General features: G+C 42.3%; 1 pseudogene; it reads right to left on the bottom strand.

The window, feature by feature from the left end:
- Positions 1-2,487: 2,487 nt before the first annotated feature.
- On the bottom strand, positions 2,488-3,507 carry LOC103255845 (annotated as a pseudogene).
- Between the last annotated feature and the right edge of the window lie 18,312 nt (positions 3,508-21,819).

The following is a 21,819-nucleotide window of genomic DNA, read 5'->3' as shown; positions in this document are numbered from 1 at the left end:
ACGTTATTGGTTTTGAAAGAAGCTTCCTGGCTTCAGAGCCCAAGTTAAACTTGGAACTGGAGTTATGTCCTAATAGGTGGGTGTTAGGAGTAAAGTGCAGTCTAGTTTCCACAGTTGTGGCATAAGCCATATGAATTATTCAGTACATATTTGTCAAATGCCTGCCCTTAATCTATGCTGAGCTCTATTGAAGACCCTCCTAATGGAGGGAGGTGGACCACTGCAAATAAGTACAGTATATAGATAAGAACTATGGGGGGGGGGAAAAAAAAACAAGCAGGAGAAAGTGACAGTAATTTCCGGTGGTGGGGACTGGGGTTCAGAGTAGGCCTCCCTAAGAAGAGGAGACAAATACGGATGTGATAAGAACAGTTAAAGTGAGATCTATCCGCTTAATAAAATTTCAAGTGCACAATACAGTATTGTTAACTATAAGCACAGTGTTATATAGCACACTTCTAGAGCTTACTCATTTTGTATAACAAACTTTATATCTGTTGAACAACAACTCCCCATTTCCCCCTGCTCCCAGACCCTGGCATTTACTATTGCACCTTCTGTTTCTATGAGTTTGATAATTTTAGATTCCACTTACAAGTGGAAGAATGCAGTATTTGTCCTTCCGTGTCTGGCTTATTTTAGATAATATAACATCCTTTAGGTTCATCCATATTGTTGTACATGGCAGGATTTCCTTTTTTGATGGCTGAGTAATATTTCATAGTATGTATAGACCACATTTACTTTATCCATCATTCACTGGTGAACATTTGGATTGCTTTCCTTATCTTGGCCATGGTATAATGCTACAATGAACATGGGAGTTCATATATCTCTTTAATGTACTGATTTCCTTTTATTTGGATTTATACTCAGTAGTGGGATTGCTGGATCTTATGGTAGTTCTATTTTTAGCTTTTTGAGGAACCTTCATACTGTTTTTCATAGTAGCTTCACCATTTTGCATTTCTACCACCAGTGTACAAGGGTTTCAATTTGTCCACAACCTCACCAACACTTATCTTTTGTCTTTTCATAGTTACCATCCTAATAAGTATAAGATGATATCTCATTGTAGTTTTTATTTACATTTCCCTGATGCCTAGTGATACTGAAGATCTTTTCATATATCTATTGGTCAATTGTGTGTTTTCTTTGGTAAAATATTTATTCAAATTCTTTGCCCATTTTAAAACAGGGTGTTTTGCTATTGAGTTGTAGGAGAAGAAGGAGACATTTGAGCAAAAACTTGAAGGAGAATTAGAGAGTAAGCCACATCAGTGACTAGGGAGTTGTTTCAGGCAGAGGGAACAAGAAACACAAAGTTCTAGAGGTAGGAACCTGCCTGGGGAGATGGAAAAGCAGCATGGAAATCACTATGACTGGACTGTGAGTTAGGGAGAAGTTGTAGGTTATGAGGACAGCATGGTAGCAGGGACAACAGCTGAGGTGGAAAAGTAGTGTGACACTGGGCATATTTTGAAGGTGACATCACAACAAATCATCTGATACAATAGACAATGGATGCTTTTTACATTCAAGGCAAAATCAGCACAACTCTGAAGCATTCACCATGAAGATGGAGTCTTAAGAAAAGGAAAGAAATAACTGCAATACAAGGCAGTGTCAGACAAGCACCACAGACAGGAGAAAAACACTATAGGAAGTCCCTGTTGTTGCTAGTCAGGGATAGTGAAAAGCTTTGCTAATTTGGTGTTTGAGATGGGTTTTCAAGAACAGATAGGATTTCTCAAATCTTTTTATTGTTCTGATAATTAATATATGTTTATTATAAATATGTAAAATATAGAAAGATATGAATATAAAATAACTGCCAATAATCCCACACTCAGAGATAATCATTATTAATATTTTGGTGTATTTTCTTTTCCCCTCCCCTATTTATACACACAGAATAAAACTTGGGTCAAACTGTTTCACAAATTTATGTTAGCATTTTTTTTTTTGAGTTGGAGTTTCACTCTGTCGCCTAGGCTGGAGTGCAGTGGCACACTCACAGCCACCACAGCCTCAACCTGCTGGGCTCAGGTGATCGTTCTGCCTTAGTCTTCCAAGTAGCTGGAACTACAGGAATGCGTCACCATATCTGGCTAATTTTTTGGTTTATTGTAGAGATGAGGTCTCGCCAAGTTGCCCAGGCTGATACTGAACCTGTGAACTCAGGCATTCCTCTCACTTCAGCCTCCCAAAGTGCGGGATTACAGGTGTGAGCCACTCTGCCCAGCCTATGTTAGCATTTTTCGTTGAACAAATTGTGAGCATATCCTAAGACTATACAATTTTTGAATTTTTTTTGAAGTAAAGAAAAGGGAGGACTTTAATCTTTATTTACAGGACATTGCAAGGTAGGAAATTCCACATAGAAATAAGAAATCCATTCAAAGGACAAGCTTCATAAAGTATGTACAGTTTAGAACTATTCACATATTGTTTTGGTGTAAAAAGTGCTACAATCACAAACCACATTTCAAAACAGTTCTTAGTAGAGAAACATTAACACAAACTTCTACTAAACAGTACACAACAAACAGGTTTACACCTAAGCTGGACAGTCTAGAAGTTAAAAATCCCCGGAGTCCTATCCTGAACTTGGAAGGTGTAACCTTCAGAAGTAGTTTCAGGCACAACATTCTGATCTTCCTCTTCCTCTACAGAGCAATACTTCTCAATCAAGCTTAACGAAGCCTTATACACAGACTCATTTTCATGGTTTTGGAGAGTTTCAATTGTGTCCAAGCCTCCACCTTCTTCAATCACTATACTAAATTTCTCAGTTTCACCTAGTCTCTCAGTAGCTTGAAAGATATTTGAAATGGCATCCAGAATGATCAGAATAATTTTGGTATCTTTCGCAGTTAAGAGATTCGTCAGTGTTTCTCTTATGCCACGGTGAGCAAGGTAAATGATCTGCTCAACAATCCCACCACCTGTATAGTTGGCTACTGCCCGTACTGCCTCCTTTTGCGTCTTAAAGTCTGCCTTCGAGAGGATGCTGACGAGGAATGGGACTATTCCATGGTTCACAACCTGCTCTATCAGGTCCTGACAGCCCGCGGCAGTGTTTGACAGGGCCCTCGTGGCTTCCTTCTGAATGTTAGTCTTGGAGTTGGTTAGCAGGCTGGGAAAGACAGCAGGTGCTCCAGCATCGATCACACGTCCCAGTGACGGTATACCCTATGGCTCTTCGTGCCGGAGTCACGCCTGGCAATTCAGTAACTCCTAGAAGCTTGACAAGTTGGGGCCAGCTCCCGTTTTCACGACCATCTCGATCCGTTCACTCGGACAGGGTCCTGGTGGTGGCGGTTCCCCTGCAGCTGGGAGGCGGCGTTGTCGGGAAGGAGCCCAGGACGAGCGTCTTCGGCATCTGGGCTTCCTTCTTGGCCTTGCGCGGCTCCACGTTCGCCTTGATCCTGCGCCGCGGCATCTCCGTGCTCTCCCTGCCCTTGTTCTTGAACCCGTGAAGGCGGGCGGCGAGCGAGCTGGCATTCTCGTTAGCGGACGTGGCTGCGCAGCGGCGACGGCGGGGGAGCTGGGCTCAAAAGCCGCTGTCACTGCCCTTGAAACGTCCACCCCGGCTCAGCCGGGGGACTGTGTGTCTTGAACATTAATTTTATTTACTACCTAGTATTCAATTATGTTACACCTGTAGTGATTCATTAATCCTTTGGTATAGGAAATTTATTTATTTTTCCTTAGTATTGTATGGTTAGTCTCAAATTACCATTCAAAATGCTCACCTTGATGAACATCTTTAATCACAGATTTTTGTGCATATTTCCGGTAATTTCCTTACAATACGTTATTGAGCTGGAATAACTAAATTAAAAAATGCATACATAAAGTTATTGAACATATTGCACCTATTAATCAGCTGCCTTTCAAAAGGTTGTAACAATTTATATGCCCCCCAAAATATACAGGAAAACATGTTTCACTATACCCAAATTAACAATGGACACTGTTACTTAAATTTCCAATTTGAAAAACTTAAAAAGAATCTCACTTTTATTCCTGTATCAGTTAGCTCTGCTGCATAACAAATAACTCCAAAAATAGTGGCTTATCAAAACAGCCATCTATTTAGCTAATAATCCTGTGGGTCTGAAATTTGGGCTGGACTCAGCTGGGGACATTCGAGCACCTGTGATATGCTGCTATCGGTTCAAGGCTCTACTTTTGAGGGGTTTGCTAATTATTGGCGGCAAGGGCAAAGAAATTTGTGACTGGATAATGTACCTCTCATCATCCATCAAGCTAGCCTGGGCTTTTTTACATGTTAAGGAAGGTTTTCTCAGCACAGCAAGAAAACCTAATGCACAAATACTTTTCAAGTCTCTGCCCCCATTACATCTGCTGACATCCCATTGGGATAAGTCACATGGTACCAGCATGGAAGCAGGATCATTGTTTTTCAAGGAGAGGTGAGTAAAAAGAGGCAAATAACTTATGGCCCTCTGCCAAGGTGATTACAAACAAAACTGAATAAGACCATATATTTCTTGAGCAATGAACTGTGTTCCAAACACTTTCCATGCATCATTCCCTTGAATCGTCATACTGTCCTGTGAGTAGTTGCTGTTATCTTCATTTTAGAGCTTGAGGTCTATATCAGTTGCAGTAGAACCAGAGAAGCAGACCAAGCATGAGCTACATATTTAGAGATTTATGGCTAGGAATCAGCTGTATGCAATTGTGGGGTCTGCTAGGCAAGTCCAAAATCTGCAGGGCAGGCCTTGGAAGGGCACAGAATGAAGACACAGAATGAAGATGCCATCCACAGGTGAAATTTCTTCTTCATTGGGGTAGCCTCGGTTCTGCCCCTAGGGCCTTTCAACTGATTGAGTCAAGTGCACTCAGATTATCCAAGATAATTTCTCTTAAAGTCAACTGACTGTGGGACTTAATAATATCTACAACAGCAGCCACACCTGGATTGGTGTTTGAGGGAATAACCGAACACTGCAGCCTGGCCAAATTGACACATGAGAAGACTGTCACAATGACACTAGGGAGGTTAAGTAACTTAGCCCAGTCACACAGACGTTAAAGTGGCAGAGCTAGCTGGGCTCGGTGGCTCAGCCTGTAATCCCGCGCCTTTGGGAGGCTGAGGTGAGTGGATTGCCTGAGCCTGCAGGTTCGAGACCCGCCTGGGCAACTTGGTGAGCCCTCATCTCTACAATAAATCAAAAATTAGCTGGGCATGGTAGCGTGCCCCTGTAGTTCCAGCTACTTGGAAAGCTGAGGCGGAAGGATCGCTGGAGCCCAGCAGGTCGAGGCTGTGGTGGCCGGGAGCGGCCACTGCACTCCAGTCTGGGTGACAGAGTGAGACTCCAACTCAAAATTAAAAAAATAAAAAAATAAAGTGGCAGAGCTGTAACTGAAATGTAGCTCCGATTTTGGAGACCTTAGTATTACTAACAAGTACACTCCCTTTTGGATTTGATTTTGTATGATGTTGTAATGTTTTTATTCATATACTAGGTATTTAAATATTTTTCCCTTTATACATTTTTTGTCTCCACTGTGGAGTGAGGGCAACATTTTAAGAAGTGAATATATGAGGGGTCTTTGGGAAGAGGCAGAGGTCATTTGTAAATGCAGAGGTAGAAACTGAGGGGTGTGCATAGGGCATTTTGGTTTCCTGTTACTGCTGTAACAAGTTACCACAAACTCAGTGGTTTAAAACAATACAAATTTGATATTTTCCAATTCTGGAGGTAAGAAGTTCAAAATCAGTCTCAGTGGGCTAAAATCAAGGTGTCAGCAGGCTGTGTTCCTTCTGAAGGCTTTTGCCTCATCTCCTCCTTGTCTCTTCCAGAGTCTCAAGGCTGTCTGAATTCCTTGGCTCATGGCCCTGCATCTCTCTGACCTCTGCTTCAATTCACAAATCTCCTTGTCTGACACTCCCATTTCCCCCTATAAGGACACTTTTGGTTACATTGGGCCCATCTGGATAATTCAGGACAGTCTCCCATCTTAAGACCCTTAACTTGATCATATCTGCAAAGTCTTTTTGCCATATAAAGTGTCACTTTTACATGTCCTGGGGATTAGAACATGTACATCTTTGGGAACCATCATTCTCACTATCACAAGAGGTTATGGTGTGAGGGATCTATTTTATTAGGCCTATTGGTGGTGCTTGTTGGGAGAGGGTGCCACATAAATCAAAAGAGGTGGGTTGGGACAGACACGGAAAGTCTTGAGTGTCTTCTGCAGTAAAGGAGCACTGAGCTAGGCACAGAAGTCTAGGGCTCAAATCCCTGTTCCATCTCTAGTTGCCTGGCTTTAGAAAATCCATCAAACCATTCTATGGCCTCAGCTTGCTGCTCAATAAAGTTTTCACATTGACATTAATCAGTGGTTTCTGTGGACTATGGGCCCTGGGGCCAGTGAGGTTCTTGTAAGTTGTACAAATGGCATGGCAGCTCTCAATATGTGCTCTATTTAAAGCGTGTGGAGATTCTGTAGTGATGACTGAGAAATACCATTAATTTTAAAGTGTTACTGAATTCATAGTAACTATTTGTCAGTCCACAAACTCTGCAAATAGAACATATCTAACATATGAAGCATCAATAAACTTATTTTTAGAATGGTGCTTGGAGCCAGAAGAGTGGATGAATCTTCCCAGCAACAAGATTCCTTTTGAACTGAAGAGGGATAGGCAGATCCGTTGTTTTTCATAAAGAGAGAGGCCTGGGTGAAGCTGTCTTTTGGGAAGGCCACTCTGGAAGTGGTATGTGTGGACTAAGCAGTGCTTCTCAACCTTGCAGGCTCATTGGAATCCCCTGGGTCCCATGCACACACATTCTGATGTAAGTGGTTGTGGTGCATTGGGCATGGGAGTATAAAAGCTCCCCAGGTGATTCTAACGTGCAGTAAAGTTAGAGAACCATGGGTGCAAGGTGGCATTACACTCATCAAGAGGTTGACATGGACCACATGAGAAATGCAAAGGCCCAGACCTCGTTCATGTGAAAGGTAATGAAAAGAATGGGAACAGAAAGGAGGGGGTGGTGGAGGCTCTGATGTGGAAACAACACTTCCTAGAAAATGATTGCACTTTTGAATGGAGGAAGTCAAAGGTAACCTGAGGTTTCAGCACTAACAGTAACAATAATTGCAATAATGATGAAGATAATGATGGAGAGAAGGGGCAACAAACCTTTAAAAATGCTTCTATGGGCTCTGTGCTGTGCTAACACATTCACTCATATTACAGCGGCAGAGTTGTAACTAAAACGTAGTTCTGATGTTGAAGACCTTAGTATTATTAACAAGTACACTCCTTTTGGATTTGATTTGCATTTATTGGATTATGCATGATTGCCATGAGATAGGAGCACTGATTGTCCCCTTCTGAGAAAACTGAAGCAATGAGATGTGAAGCATTTGGTAAGTAGCTGAGTTAGACCCAACTTTGGGTCTGTATGAGTCACACTCTGGGTTTTCCACCACCAGTCCACACTGCCATGTCATCAGGTATGAAGGATTTGGGTAGTGACTCCTCAACATGAGGGAGGGATTCAGGCTAGTAACCTGTCAGGTCAACCATGTGGGGTCTATCTTAAGGAAAACTCCTCAGCTATTCTGGGTGACATCCCACTGTGGGCAAGCACACATCCAATGGTGCTCAACTCTAGACCCTAAAAAGCATGATTGTTATTGTTGGGAAACTTAATATCTGAATGAGCCGGGATAATGCTTACCATCTTCAGGCACTTGCATGTCACCTTCTGGTCTTTGTTACGTTCTCTAGTTCTCCCTGGCCAAAAGATTTTAAACGTCTCAAGTGACAAGTTTAAGGAGGACAACTTAGTTGCCCTGATATTTGCAAAGCGATTACTTGGAAGAGATGATTTAAAAGATGTTGGCAAGAATAAAACATTTGCATGCAATTGGCATGCCCTTAAATTGGGATGAGGCAATAATTGCTAACCACTGGGTTTTGCTATGCGAGAGAAGGGCTTATATGATTAGGATTTTGATTGAGTTTTATTGTGAGAGTGTACATTTGAAATATGTAGAAGGTCTAACCCAGAAGACAGACCTGGACCCTAAAAGATGAATGTTAGTTAATTCACTTGGGCCAGAAAGATGCTCTTTTGTCTTCATCTGGAGAATGGTGAATAATGACTAATAGTGATTGAGGGTATTGTCATTATTATTTTTTGGTTTAAGATGACAGAAAGTTATTTTCTCACAGTTCTGGAAGCTGGAAATCTGAACTCTATGTGTCAGCAGGGCTGTGTTCCCTCTGAAACCTGTAGAAGAATCCTACTTTGCCTCCTACTAGCTTTTGGTGGTTTGCCCAGAGTCCTTGTCATTTCTTGGCTTGCAGTGGCATCACTCCAATCCTGTCTCACCTTTGTCATCACGTGGCCTTCTCACTGCACGCCTCTATCTTCACATGGATGTCTTCTTAAACTGACACCAGACAGAATAGATTAGTGGCCCACTCTACTTCAGTAGACCTCATCTTAACTCTGCAATGACCCTATTTCTAATAAGGTCACATTTTGATGTCCCAGAAGTTAGACTTTAATTTTTTTTTTTTTGAGGGGACACAATTCAACTCATAACACCTGCCTCACATGCCTATGTTTAACTTCAAGACTTTTTACAGTAAACTTTCTCTCTCCATTTCCCTTAGTTTTGTTCATTGAGATTTCATCAAATAATCTTCATTATTATCTCTTTTTTGCAGATGAGAAACTTGTTGATGGTCATATAGCTTGTAAGATTTGGAGGTGAGATTTGAACTCAAGAAATTGATTCCCTTTCCTATGTCCACTTGTGTTGCAGTGAAGAAAAGATAAGAATACACCTGAGGGTAGTGGCTCCAAACCAGTCACTTCTGTTAAGATGAATTCGTTAAACAAATATTGACCACCTGCTGTATATCAGAAACACTGTTGGTACTAGGGAGATAGTGGGTCAAAGTGGGCTTGACCATGAGTGGAACTTACAGTCCATGGAAGACAGGAGCAAATCCAATAACCATATAATGGGATAGATAAGTACAAACTAAGAAGAGTGCTCTAAAGCACTCTGTTTTTTTTTTTATTAGAGAATATAGTTTATTTAGAAAGTAAATTAGAGAAAGAAAGAGGTGATTCACCTCCCTAAGGTAGGAGAAGGGGCAAAGCTTAAGAAAACCTGGCCTGGCCAAAGCTCAAAGAGCACATGGCCACACCATAGCTTAGAAAGGCAATGGCAGTGATGGTTGGGCAAGGGCCTGGCAATAGCCTGACCCAGTTTTAAGAACATTTAACTAGGAACTGACCAAGACTGAAGAGAGGGATATCTAGAAATAATATGACCATTATTGATGAGGGAGTGACTCGAATAGACGCTATATGTATTTGACAAGTAATTGAAAAGGTAATCTACTGTTCTTTCCATATCATGGAATGTGATCCCTTAGTGGATTGTGGAATCGATTTAATGGTTGCAACTGGCATTTAGGTATTGGTATAGAGTTAACTATCAGAGCACATTGCCCATAGGGAGGGAGGTTTTGTGAAAATTTTAGTTATATATATAACTAAATATGTTAGTTATACATATATAACTATATATGTGTATATATATCTGAAATTTATTGATAAAAATTGTGTATTTATTCTTACATGTTTAAACTTCAGTCACCTTCAAAGTACTCTCCTTTTGATGCAATACACCTATAGAGACACTTTATCCACTGCTCAAAACAGTTTTTGAACTCGTCAATTTTGATGCCTTTTAGTGCTTTTGCAGTTTTTTGTTTCTCCTCTTCCACATCAGCCAAATGTTTCCCTTTGAGGACTTTTTTCAACCAGGGGGGAAAAAAGTTACTCAGAGTGAGATTGGGTGAATAGAGAGAGTGGGACATGGGAGTCATTCTGTTTTTAGTTGAAAACTGCTGAACACTCAGTGTGGTATAGACAGGTGTGCTCGTAGGTCACCCAACGTGAAATGGGCAAATGCATTGAGACAAATCTTTAAAAGAAAAAAAGAAAAAAATTCACTGAAGTTGAATGCAACCTCTCACAACAACCCTAGCTGGTACACTATTGTCGATGTGTGTATGTGTGTGTGTGTGTGTGTGTGTGTGTGTGTGTGATCTGAGTCCCTATGCTTTACATATCTTGTAATGTATCATCTTCAAAATAGTTCAAGAGATGTTAACTGAGCTTTTGTGTGTAGGTGGGACTTCGAGTTTGAACCTCTACATGTCCTTATTCTTCCAGAGTGACTTTGGACAGCTTATTTAACTTCTCCAAGCTTTTTCCTCTGCTAAAACAGAAGAACATCTTGCTTATGTTCTTAGAACCAATTGCAAGCAGAGAATGAAGCAACACACGAGCAGTGTCTGAAACTAGTTGTCATCCTTTCACAGTGACTTGGTCATGTTTAGAGGGTGTTTGTCTAGCTGAATCAGCCCTCAGCCAACACCCACCTTTTTCACACCTGTGTCTTTCCTAGAAAGTGAACACCCAGGATCCTGTACCCCATAAAGCAGACTTTTTGTACCCCACATCATGACCTCTTGGACCTCTAATTGCAAGGCAGCAGTAGTGGACAGTTCTTGGCCTACTGCTAGTGTCCTATCTCATGTGCCAGATTCCACCTCAGGACTTTCTCTGAAGCTGAGAGAACTTGCTGAGCCTACGTAAAGGTAAGCCCAGAGCTGGGGGCAGTTAATGCCCTTGGAGAAACCTTCAATCAATTGGGATAAATGCCTCAATCTCCTGTCCTTCAGAAGTACACTTCTGAGTCACATTCTACCTGGTGCCTCGGACAGTCCCCTGTGGATGTGGGCTCCACTTCCCAAGGTGGGAAGCAGCTTGATACTCTCTCCTTAACTGGCTCTCCTCCTGTTCTCACTCTCCCTGGTTCCTCACTCCTGCTTTCCAGGATCTTTTCCCAAAAAACTACTTGCTTCCAAGGGCTTCTTTGTTTCCTGGGAGCCAAAGACATGCAAATGCCCATACAAGCTTGGACAGACTCGTCTCAACACCTCCAGGTTAAGGAAATTCCACCCAACCTGCTGGACTCTTACTTCTCTAGACTAATGGAAATGGAAAAGAGTGGGGACAATAAAAGTCCGGAAAATTCACACTTTTTTCTTTTCTTCCAGTTCCTCAATTTGAGCTTGAGTTCATGAGCTCAGTCTGGGTGTGTTGATGCCTTGCTGATTTTTGTATTATGTATGATTCACTGTGAGAAATATTAACTGTATCAAAACAAATACATGAACATAAAGACAGTTGCCATTTAGTGAGCAAGTATTGCATCTATAATTTTTAATTTCTATTTCTATTAATTTCAAGTTAATTAATTTCAAAAATTTAAATGTTAATGCCCTCTTTTAACAGCTCTATTGAGATACAATGAAATACCATACAATTCACCCATTTAAAGTGTGCAATTCAGTGGTTTTTAAGTAAATTTACAAAGTTGTACGACCATCAGCACAATCAATTTTAGGACATTTTCATCATCTGAAAAGAAAACTCTGTATTTATTAGAAGTCACTCTTCATTTGCCCTCAGCGTCCCCCCCTCCTTCAGCAAGCACCAATCTATCCTCTATGTCCATTGATTTGCCTATTCACGATATTTCACAGGAATGGAATAATACAATATCTGGTCTTTTGTATCTGTTGTCTTTCACTTAGCATAATGTTTTCAAGGTTCTTTCATGCTGAGTATCAGTACTTCATCACTTTTTATTGCCGAGTATTTTATTGTGTATATCTACCATATGTCTATTACTTTTTGATTATCTCTTTTGTTCAATGTATTATCTCTAACACCTAGAACATTATCTGTCATAAATACTATTGAATACATGTATACATGAACGAATGAGTAATCAGTGATAGCTATCATAATAGGAATGAACCTTGGCTCACAAAGTAAGCTATAAAAGAGGTGTATGTTTATTTTTCTATTACCAAGTTGAATTCTTATTGAGCCTTTCCCTGCTCAAATCAGGACCTCCCAGCCTTTTTTTTTTTTTGCCTAAGAAGATATGTGTCTCCAGGGTCATCACCTACCCACACTGGTGTCCTCTGAGACAGCCTCATTCCCAAAAGTTGCAGGTTTGGGAGGACATCAGCAGGATACAGTTGGGTTGTCCTGGTCCCCAGCCACTGGTTCAAGGATTCTCCTTGAAATTTCCATGCCTTCTGGGTACACAGGGCTTCCTGTCATGCTGGGCCCAGGGACACTTGTGAGACTGTCCAAGACCCTCTTTGCTTTTGTGTATATTGACACAGCCTGTGGCTCCTTCTCCTCCAAAATATATCTGCTTATTAGCAGATACACAAACATGTAATTACATAAGCTTGGTGAAGACTCAGCTCTCTGTCCTTTGAGGGACTCCCTCAGCATCTTGCAAAGTTTCTCTTTAGACAAATATAACATTATGTTAGCAGTGGTGATCACAGAATCTATTCAGTATCAGCCAATAAAAACCTCCAGTTAGCCTATGAATGAGTCTTCAGTCCAGAATGGTTTTCTAGAGAGTATAGGCTACTGGGCTCCCTAGAGTCTCATATTCTGTTTATGTGAGAGCCCGAGTGCCTGAACATGTTGCCTAGATGATCTACACATCTTCATCGATTCATTTCACCAAGGAAAAATTATTTTCAATATCACAACTATACAAAGCCTCTGACTGAAGGGCTGGTTGTGGCCTCTATTTTTGATTTGATTATTTAAAATGCTAACCAATTCCTGAAGTGTATACTCCTGATTAGTATACTTCAAATGTTAACTAACCACCCCTAGGGCATAGGTTAACGCAAACACACATACATCCTACTAACTAAGGCGGAATATTTTAAATAAATTACAGACCTTGTAACACAGGGCCTCTGCCTATGAATTGAGGAACAGCAGGGTGACTACACAATTTATCATCCAAACCAGGGGCATGTTAGAGAATAAAAGAGAGTCTTATAATAATTCTGCAAGACAAGGAAAGCAAACTGATCCTGTCCCAGGCAAAGAAGAATATGTGGTCACCTTAGGTATTAGTCCCCTCTACTCTCCGATCTCACAATTATGTGGGGGTTGGGCTACTCCTAAGGGTTGATCCTAGAGAGATAGCTGGGTGGACAGGGATCCACATCTATATGCATCTTAGTTCCCACCTGACTCTACTTCTCCTGTCCTTAACTAGCTTGGAATAACTCCAAAAAGGTGGAGTGACATTTGAACAGCACCTCCCTTTTGGGAGTGAGCCAGGAGGTGAGGTAGCACCTGATCTCAACTTTCTTCTGATTCACCTCAGCAGGCACCTGAGCACCTCTGTGAACCAAGCATGGCATCAGTCCTGCCCATCTGTTATCTAAATGCACTTCTGCCTATGACTCTGTCTCCTCCCTGACTGCTCACCTTTTAGCTAACTATAGCAGGAAGAGCAGAGGCTTGATCCATCAGTTGAAAAATCGAATTCAACCTCTACCATCCTAACAATGTGATCTTGGACAATTCTTTTCCCCCTTCGGAGCCTCACTTTCCATATTTATAGTGTGATGGGGGAGACCAGATGTAATGCACATAGCCCCCCAAAGCTCACTGTTCCTAGGGACCTCAACATACCATAAACGAAGTGCTTTTCAGCTTTGTTCCTTGGATGGCCACCACTCTGACCTAGATCATCCTGCTCTCACCATCCCCTGCCCCCTTACTGCTTCAGGTCCATGAACTGATGTGTATCTGCTACTCCAAGCATGTCTCCATCCCAGGAACTTTGCTTTTATTGTTTCTCTGCCTGGAATGCTTTTCCTGACGTATCTTCAGGGCTAGCTCCCTCATTTCCTTCAGTACCTAATGAAAACTCACCTCCTCCATGAAGCCTTCTCCAGTTTCCCCTGACATCACTCCTGTTCTCCTCTCACATACCGCCCACTCCATAGCGCTTCCTCCTGACTTAGATTTTCACCCTACCCCGTATCACTGCTTGGCATTTGATGTCCTTGCTAACCTTCTGTCTCCCTCACTACAATGTCAGTTACAGGAGAACAGATGTTAGAACAGGCCTTGGAGTTTGCTGTTAGAGTCCCAGCACCCGGAACCCTTTAGAAGGTGTTTAGTAATATTTGTCAAGTGAATGATGAAGGAAAAAAATGAATATATGGGAGCTGAGGAGGTCTATATTATCCTGCTTTTCATATTCACTATCTTCTGGGCCCAACCCCAGTGGGGATTTTCTTCCCACCTTCTGAGTGATGCCTTCCCAGTCTCTGGGGTTCCAGCTTCCCCCTTCTTTCCCCATCCCCTGTTCTTTCCTGCCCCAGGTCATTAGATGTCTCATCACTCACTTTTGCACAGCAATTCAGTTCCTTTCAATTTGCATACCCTGCACAAAAGGTCAGCTCAGAAGGGTCTACAGTTCAGGAGAAGGCAAGCATTTAAAAAAAATGTTTTGTTTTTTCCCCCCAGTTCTGTATAAAGTGTTTATCCAAGGCCTGAACAGAAGTGTGACTAGATGACAGATGGGCAGGGCTGACACTGTCTCTGGCACACAGTAGGTGCTCAAGCGCCTGCCAAGGGGAACCAGGACAAAAGATGAGATTCAAGTGTGACCTCATCTCACGGTTCACACACAGGAAGGAGCTCCTGTTCAAATGTTGTGTTTTAAACATTTGAATACGCCCCACTCTAGCGTCTTTGCGGTTATTCCAAGTTATTCAAGGGCAGGAGGAGAAGTAGAGTCAGGGAGGAATTGCGTTATATCTAGACCCTGACCCCCCATCCATTGTTCCAGGACTGGACTCTGAGGTGAGTCTATAAAGTGTAAGGGCTTAACTACCCGGGAGGGTGAGAACTATCTCATTTGCTTCTTCTCTTGGCACCACTTCCTAAATATGCTAAAGTGGGCAGGGACTTCACTTGAGGGCTTGAGCAGCAGGTGGTCTAGTAAATTGTGAGTGTTTGGTTTTCAACTCTCTACTTGTTTCCAACTTACTGTGTGACCTTGAATAACACCTCCAGCCTCTCTGAGCCTTCGGATTATCCTCTCCAAAAATGCGGCACCAGCAAAGTAAAATACAAAGTGGTTTTCTAAGCTTGGGTTACTGCTCAGTGCTGTGAAAAATGAGATGCCTTGGACTTAAAGGCCTTTGTGTGCAATTCACCTGAGACCTAAAGCAGAAGTAAGAAACAGCTGCATGTCTGGTGTGTCGCGCTCTCAGCAGAGAGTGGACATCATTTGATGAAGCTTTGGGCCCTGCTGTGGCTTCCTGTGGGTTTGTTAGATCTGAAAGCACAGCTCAGTTGGGCTTGTAGGTTTGCTTTTTTCCCTTGTCGGTGGATTTGGGAACTCACATGAGGAGGTGAACTTTGTCCCTGACTCTCTTCTCTGCCCTGATTTCTCATCACCAATTTTGAGTAATTTTATCTCAATAGCCCCAAGCCACCCACTTCCTGCCCCCGCCTCCTAACCTGTGTGCTCCTTGGTTTGCAGGGAAGCTAGACTAACAGGTTCTTTCTCCTGCCTATGCCCTTCAAGGAGTCTCCATTGCTGTCACACAAACTCTTCCCTTGGTTCCCACTGCCCTCCGTGGTCATCTCTCCAGCCCCTGTCTTTGTGACCCCAGACACACTAAATTATTTGCTCCACTTTTTTCCTGCCTCCAGCCCCTCATGCTTGCTGTTCTTCTGGAAGGAACTACCGTCTTTGCTATCTTCACTTAAGTGACTCCCAATTGATCTTTAGACCTCTCTATCTGGAAGACACTTCCCCCCCACCCCAATTCCTCTGGCCTGCAGTGTCTCCTCCTGTGCTAACTCTGGTTAATTGGGGGCACCTGCCTGGAATGCTAGTTTGAGAAGATTTTGGAGGCTAACGTTAGTGGAAAAGCGAGAGATGAAAGGTTAAAGTTGTTTGCAGTGGAGGGAGGAGTGGACGTGTGCAGCTAAACCTTTGCCATCCTGATTTAATACCTCCCCCGCCCGGGTCTAGCCCACTCCTCCCCCATGCAGTCCTCTCACTACTTCTACTCACACTGATCTCATCCTCTCCAAATGCCTTTGTGTAGAGTTAGAGTCATACCGCTCAGCTCTGAATCAGTCTGTAATTATGTTAGGCATTATGTTTGTATCCTGGCCTAGACTGGAAGCTCTGAGAAAACAGGAACCTTTCAGTCTAATCCTCTATGCTCCTTCCCCTCTAGCAGAACTGGAAAGCGGTTGCTGATGGATGGCTTCGTGGCTGCTTTGACCCTTTGCTTTAGTTCCCTAGTACTCTGCTCTTGAGCCTACCCTCTTCCCTACAGCCTCTAAGTCCCTGGGTTTCTGTACTGTGTCTCTGGGCCAACTTCCTGCCATTTGCCCCTCCAGCACTTGACTGCTGTCTGCCTGTGCCCCGTGAGCGTCTCATGGCTCTCCCTTCACAGCAATCAAGTCTCAATTTGATTGTCGCCTTCTCAAAGACCCTCTCCCGACCAGCCTTTGTGACTAACTCTTTTGTGACTCTCTAGAACCTTACCCTGCTTTATATTCTTTAAAACACATTCTCACTTCCTAAAATTATTCATTGATGTACTTCCCTTTTTCTTATTCTCTGTTCCCCCCACCTCCTTACCTCCCCAAAATAAGCCTCCTGAAGGCTGCTTTTAGTCTGCCTTGTTCTCACTGTAACCCTAGGCCAAGCATTGTTGCTGAGTGGATAGATGGATGAACAAATGAATAAACAGGAATGAACAAATGGATGAACAAATGAATGCCTAAGGAACAGGCTGTCTCCTTTTGTGATGGATCCAGTAGGAGGACCCTTTTTCCAGGTTGTTAGTTTTCAGGATTTGGGATTATGCCCTTTGGCTCTGAAAATTCAGGAGAATTGTAGATGGTCTCTTGATTTCTGGAAGAGAACCAAGTGTTTACTGGAAAGAAAAAAAATAAGAGGAAGGAAATGGCTGCTGGATTTTTGTGTGAACTGGGCCACCTGGAAGGCAAAGGAGGTATCTACTTGCTCCCCAGCCTCCTAAAGAGAAAGGAGGCTATGAAAGGGCCCCTTCTGGTGCTGTATTTGCTGAAACAATGACATGTTTCACAGCTGACTCACCAGGAAGGAACAAACATCCCTCTATCCAGCGGGCCCTGAGCCTTGGACTTGAGAATCCCCTGAAGAATGTTAAAGGGGTTTAATGTTTCTCAGCAGAAACTGCTTTTGGAGAAACAAAACAGGGAGAAGGAAAGCATCTTACTATATCCTTTTTGGTCTCAACAAACAAGACCCGATCCTCAGTAGAATTCCTTCCTTCCTTCCTCCCTCCCTTCCTTCTCTTACTTTCTTTTTTTTTCCTGCCTCTCTCCTTCTCTCTCTCTTTCACTCTCTCTCTCCTTCTCCCCTTCTCCCCCTGTCTCCCTCTCCCGCTGTCTCCCTCTCTCCCGCTCTCCCCTCCTCTCTCTCTTCCCTATCCCTACCCCCACTCAGAAGGCTCCACTTCCTTCAGGTCCTGGGGGAAAGTTGCTTTTCCCACAATCACTACTTGTTTCTAACATTTTTTACTGTGATCAGTTTGGAAAATACCAAAAAGCAGAGGAAGAAAATGAAAGCAATCTATATTCCCAGCATTCAGAGGCAACTCTCCAGGTCTTTGCTTCTCTCATACATAATCATGAAAATTGTGAACACATCATATATACCACTTTTCCATCTGACACTATGCCATAAAGAACCATGACCATTCTTATTTAAGAAAGATCTTTGTGCTTTCTTATTATAAAAGAATCTGATCTTTTGTTATGAAAAATTAAAAATAAAACAAAACCAGATAGCACAAAGAAATACATTTTAAAATACTTGTAATTTTGTCACTCAGAGAGAAATACTATAAAATGAGTATCCAACTATAACTTTAAAAATATATTCTTCAGCAGAGGCGAGAGGATTGCCTGAGCCCAAAGGTTCGAGTCCAGCCTGGGCAACATGGTGAGACCTCGTCTCTACAATAAATTAAAAAAAAAAAAAAAATTAGCTGGGCATGGTGGCGCACGCCTGTACTTCCAGCTACTTGGAAGGCTAAGGTGAAAGGATCACCTGAGCCCAGCAGGTCGAGGCTGCTGTGACTGTGAGTGTGCCACTGCACTCCAGCTTGGGTGACCGAGTGAGACTTGGGCTAAAAAAAAAAAAAAAAAGTATATATATTCTTCAAAACATGATTATAAGGAAAAGATAAATAAAAATAAAAAATAAAATCCTAATTGTTCAGAATTAAGGTCACAACTTGAAAAAAACATAATGATATTAAAAAATATATTAAAAGAATAAAAGTAGGGCCATGTTGTATATTCAGTGGGGCAAGAAAATAACCTCTTATGATACGTCCATGTAAAGTCAAGTAAGTATTATACATTAAATGATTATTATGTGACAAATAAATGACAAATGCTATTTGTGCAGTGAAACCTATTTAAATCACCTTCTCCTTTGCCTTCTTTTACTATGGAGCCTGCAAAGTAAAACAAACCCTATTCTCTTGCAGTTGGGGGTGGTCATGTGATCTGTTCTGGCCGATGAGATGAAAATGATTCCTGAAACAGACAGTACTTCTTCCCTTATACTTTTCTCTTTTTTCCTCATTGGAATGTAGCTATGAAGTCTGGAATGCTGCAATGATTTTGCAAACAGAACAGAATCTATAAGCAGAGGATAGTATAGCAGGAAAATAGTAGAAATTATTGATGATTTGCATTGCAACTTCTCTAGCTATGAGCTGTATACCTCTGGAATTCTTGATGAGTGAGAAAAATATGTTCCATGCTTGTTTGAGCCATAATTTGTCAATTTTCTATTACTTATAGCTGAATACTCTCTAAAATGTTTTGAGATGCCCGACATTTTATCAAATCCTGCATTATTCATATCTGTCCTGTATCTCATGTTCCATGCCAAATTATCAACTCTCAACTTAGGACTTGGGAGGGTCATGTTCACAAAGCCTAACCCAACAAGTTACATATTTCAGATATTCATTTCAGTGGAATTTCACAACATCTGACTGAATTTTCACTGACTTATTTTTATGTAAGTTACAAAACTTTTCTATTCTCAAACCCCCGTGAGTGAACAACTTCCCTTCTCCAAGTCAAGAACTGAGCTTTGTGCTTCTGTATATCACAGCACAGTGCCTTGGGAATGGTAGATCCTCAGTAATTACTAGTGATTTAATTCTCTGATTTATTGGTTATAAAATATGTAAGAATTTTGAGATTATGGATTTTGACATCTTTACAGAATCTACAAACACAAAATGTTTGTTTTTCAAAATGCTAAGCAGAGCTATCAAAATGACACTATCATATTCTTTGGTTTAAAGAATATTTTTAGCTTCTTGTCATCTACCGCTTAATTATTGCCACTAGCAACATATCTCAGTCTGGTGGTGAGATAACGGTTTTGAAAGAAAGCTTGTGTTTGCAAAGACTTAGAAGCAATTAGTGAGGAGAGTGTAACTGTGCTCATGTTGCCTTGTCATGACTGCAAATGGGATGTTGTCAATTAGTTGAACTAGGCCCTGTGTATCCGAGACTCTTGTAGATGAGGGACTGGTGTTCTTGCCTATCTGGGTAGGCCATGAGTCAGCAGGGAGACTCATAGCCAAGCAGAGGGAAGAAGGCAGCGTGGTTGCCCAATGAGCCTTTGGAACCAATTGATCTGGACTGTTTGTGTTTCCAAAAGCCACCAGGTACTTTCCATCTGGTTCTCCTTATGTGCAATTGGGCAATGGTAGGGGGTGGGGGCAGGGAACCTTGACCTCTGACTGTCCATTCACTGTAAGATGAGAGGCAACTGCTCAATGTATGTTTTCAGTTCATGTCTTCTTTTACATGACTCAGTCCCTCTTCTTCCATGATGGGAACCAGCATAATGAGGAAGAAGTTGCTCAAGAGGTCAGTCTTCTCGGCTCCTGCTCTGTTGGAGGCCTCTTGGTGACTGCAGGGACCTAAGGGGCTTGGGACCTCATAGTCAATCAGGTGAGTCACATGAGCAAGAGAAGAACCAGGTCAACTTATGGCTAGGTTCTGGGATGGGGAGGTCCCAGGGGAGTGCAGAGCCTGAAAGAGGGCTCTAAGTAAAGCTAGTTGGAAAGAACCAACAGATAAATCACTGAGGTCTTTTATGCTCCTTTTGCCCCCAGACTATTTTGCCTAAGAAGTCAAAGTTCAGGTTTAATGGACCCTCCTTTGTGGAATGAGCACATTAAACACCATGTGTCATTTTCTATAATGAGGTTTCGGGAAGGGTATAGTAGGTAAAGGAAGTAGGTAAAGGAAGAAGATGCAGTGTTGGTTAGACAAGATCACAGATGTTTGCAAGTAATAAACCTTAGAGGCCATTTGGGCCACCAATTACCCTTCATTGATAAGACAATGCCCAAGAGAGGGAGTGTGGCATGCCCAGGGTCACATAGGTTCAGGGTGCAACTGGGTTTCTTTACCCTAGGCCTGGTGACCCATCTCCATATCTCTTTCTAGCCTCCTTTAATATTTCTAGTGGGAAATGTCTCCCACTGCCCTTCAGCCTCTGTGTTCTGACTCCTTTGTTCTTTAAGTCCTCTATTCTTGCCCTCCAACCCTCTGCCTACTGATGGCCCTCCTTTTGGAGGAAGATTCATAAGGATATAGAAGAGCACATATCATGTGCTGAGAGCATAATGAGTGCCGAGGCAATGCCAGTCTTCTCCTTTCTTCAGTATCTCCTTGCTTCTTGGGGAGAAAAAAAAAATCTATCATCAGGAAGCAACTGGAAATTCAAACTGGATTCTTTATATGCTAAACTACTTTGCAAGCTATTCGAGGGGAAGGACTTTGATTAGTCCTGTAAACTCAGAGCCTAACATGGGATCTGGCACATAGTAGGTGCTCTATATAAGTTTGTTGGAAAAAAATGAATGGGCACCATGGGAAAGATGGTGTGATCCTCGGTATACTCAGGGAAGACTCCCAGAGGAGCTGGAGCCTGAGTCAAATCCTTTGTTTACTCATTAAATTGATTTAATAAATATTTATTGTGCTAGGTATTCTTCTAGATAATATGGAAACTGCAGTGAGCAGAACAAAAACTCCTTGTCGTCAAGAAGCTGACATCCTGGTACAGGGTGATAGATAATAGACAATGAACTATATTGTGTTTGATAGTGATTCATGGTGATCCTGTAATGGAGGAAAATTAAGGAAGGTAGGTATACAGAGATGCTGGGTAGTAGAGGTGGGTGGAGAGGAAGCTGACTTTTCTATGGAGAGGTTGGAGAGGGCTCCACTTATGGAAAGGGGACTGTGACCCGCTCTGTAACACATCATAGTGCCAGGGCATCCCACTCAGGCTCCCTGCAACGTATTATTCTTTCGAACTTTCTTTGCCCTTTCTTCTCCATGTAACATCCTGGGAGTGAAATCAGGTTGTCTGGCTGGCACAGCTGGGAGTGTGGCATTGTGGGATGAAAAGGTGTGGCCATCACACCTGGCCCAGGTGCTCAGTATTCTGAAGCTTTGACACTCAGATGCTGGCTTTCTAGGACTTGACTCAGCAGTTGTCACCCCCAGGGCTCTTCTCAGATAGGGTTATTAGAATGACTTATCCAATGCTGGGCTCTTTTATAGGAGTCTGAAATAGTGGGCAGATGTGTGCCTTTGGTGGAACGGGGGAACTAGATAGTGACATTTGTGAAAGTGCAGCATGCCTTGCATTCTAGCCTGGAAGCTGAAATCCACTCTGGAGCAGCATCCACTCAGTTCTGGGAGGGATCCCTGTGAAATGTATTTGTTGGCAGCCAGATTGGTGCCCGGGGGGTGG

This window comes from Carlito syrichta, unplaced genomic scaffold (assembly GCF_000164805.1).
Source record: "Carlito syrichta isolate Samal-C Ts95f unplaced genomic scaffold, Tarsius_syrichta-2.0.1 Scaffold288451, whole genome shotgun sequence".
NCBI lineage: Eukaryota > Metazoa > Chordata > Mammalia > Primates > Tarsiidae > Carlito > Carlito syrichta.
The sequence above is the reverse complement of the archived record's forward strand: the minus strand, read 5'-3'. Positions and strand labels throughout refer to the sequence as shown.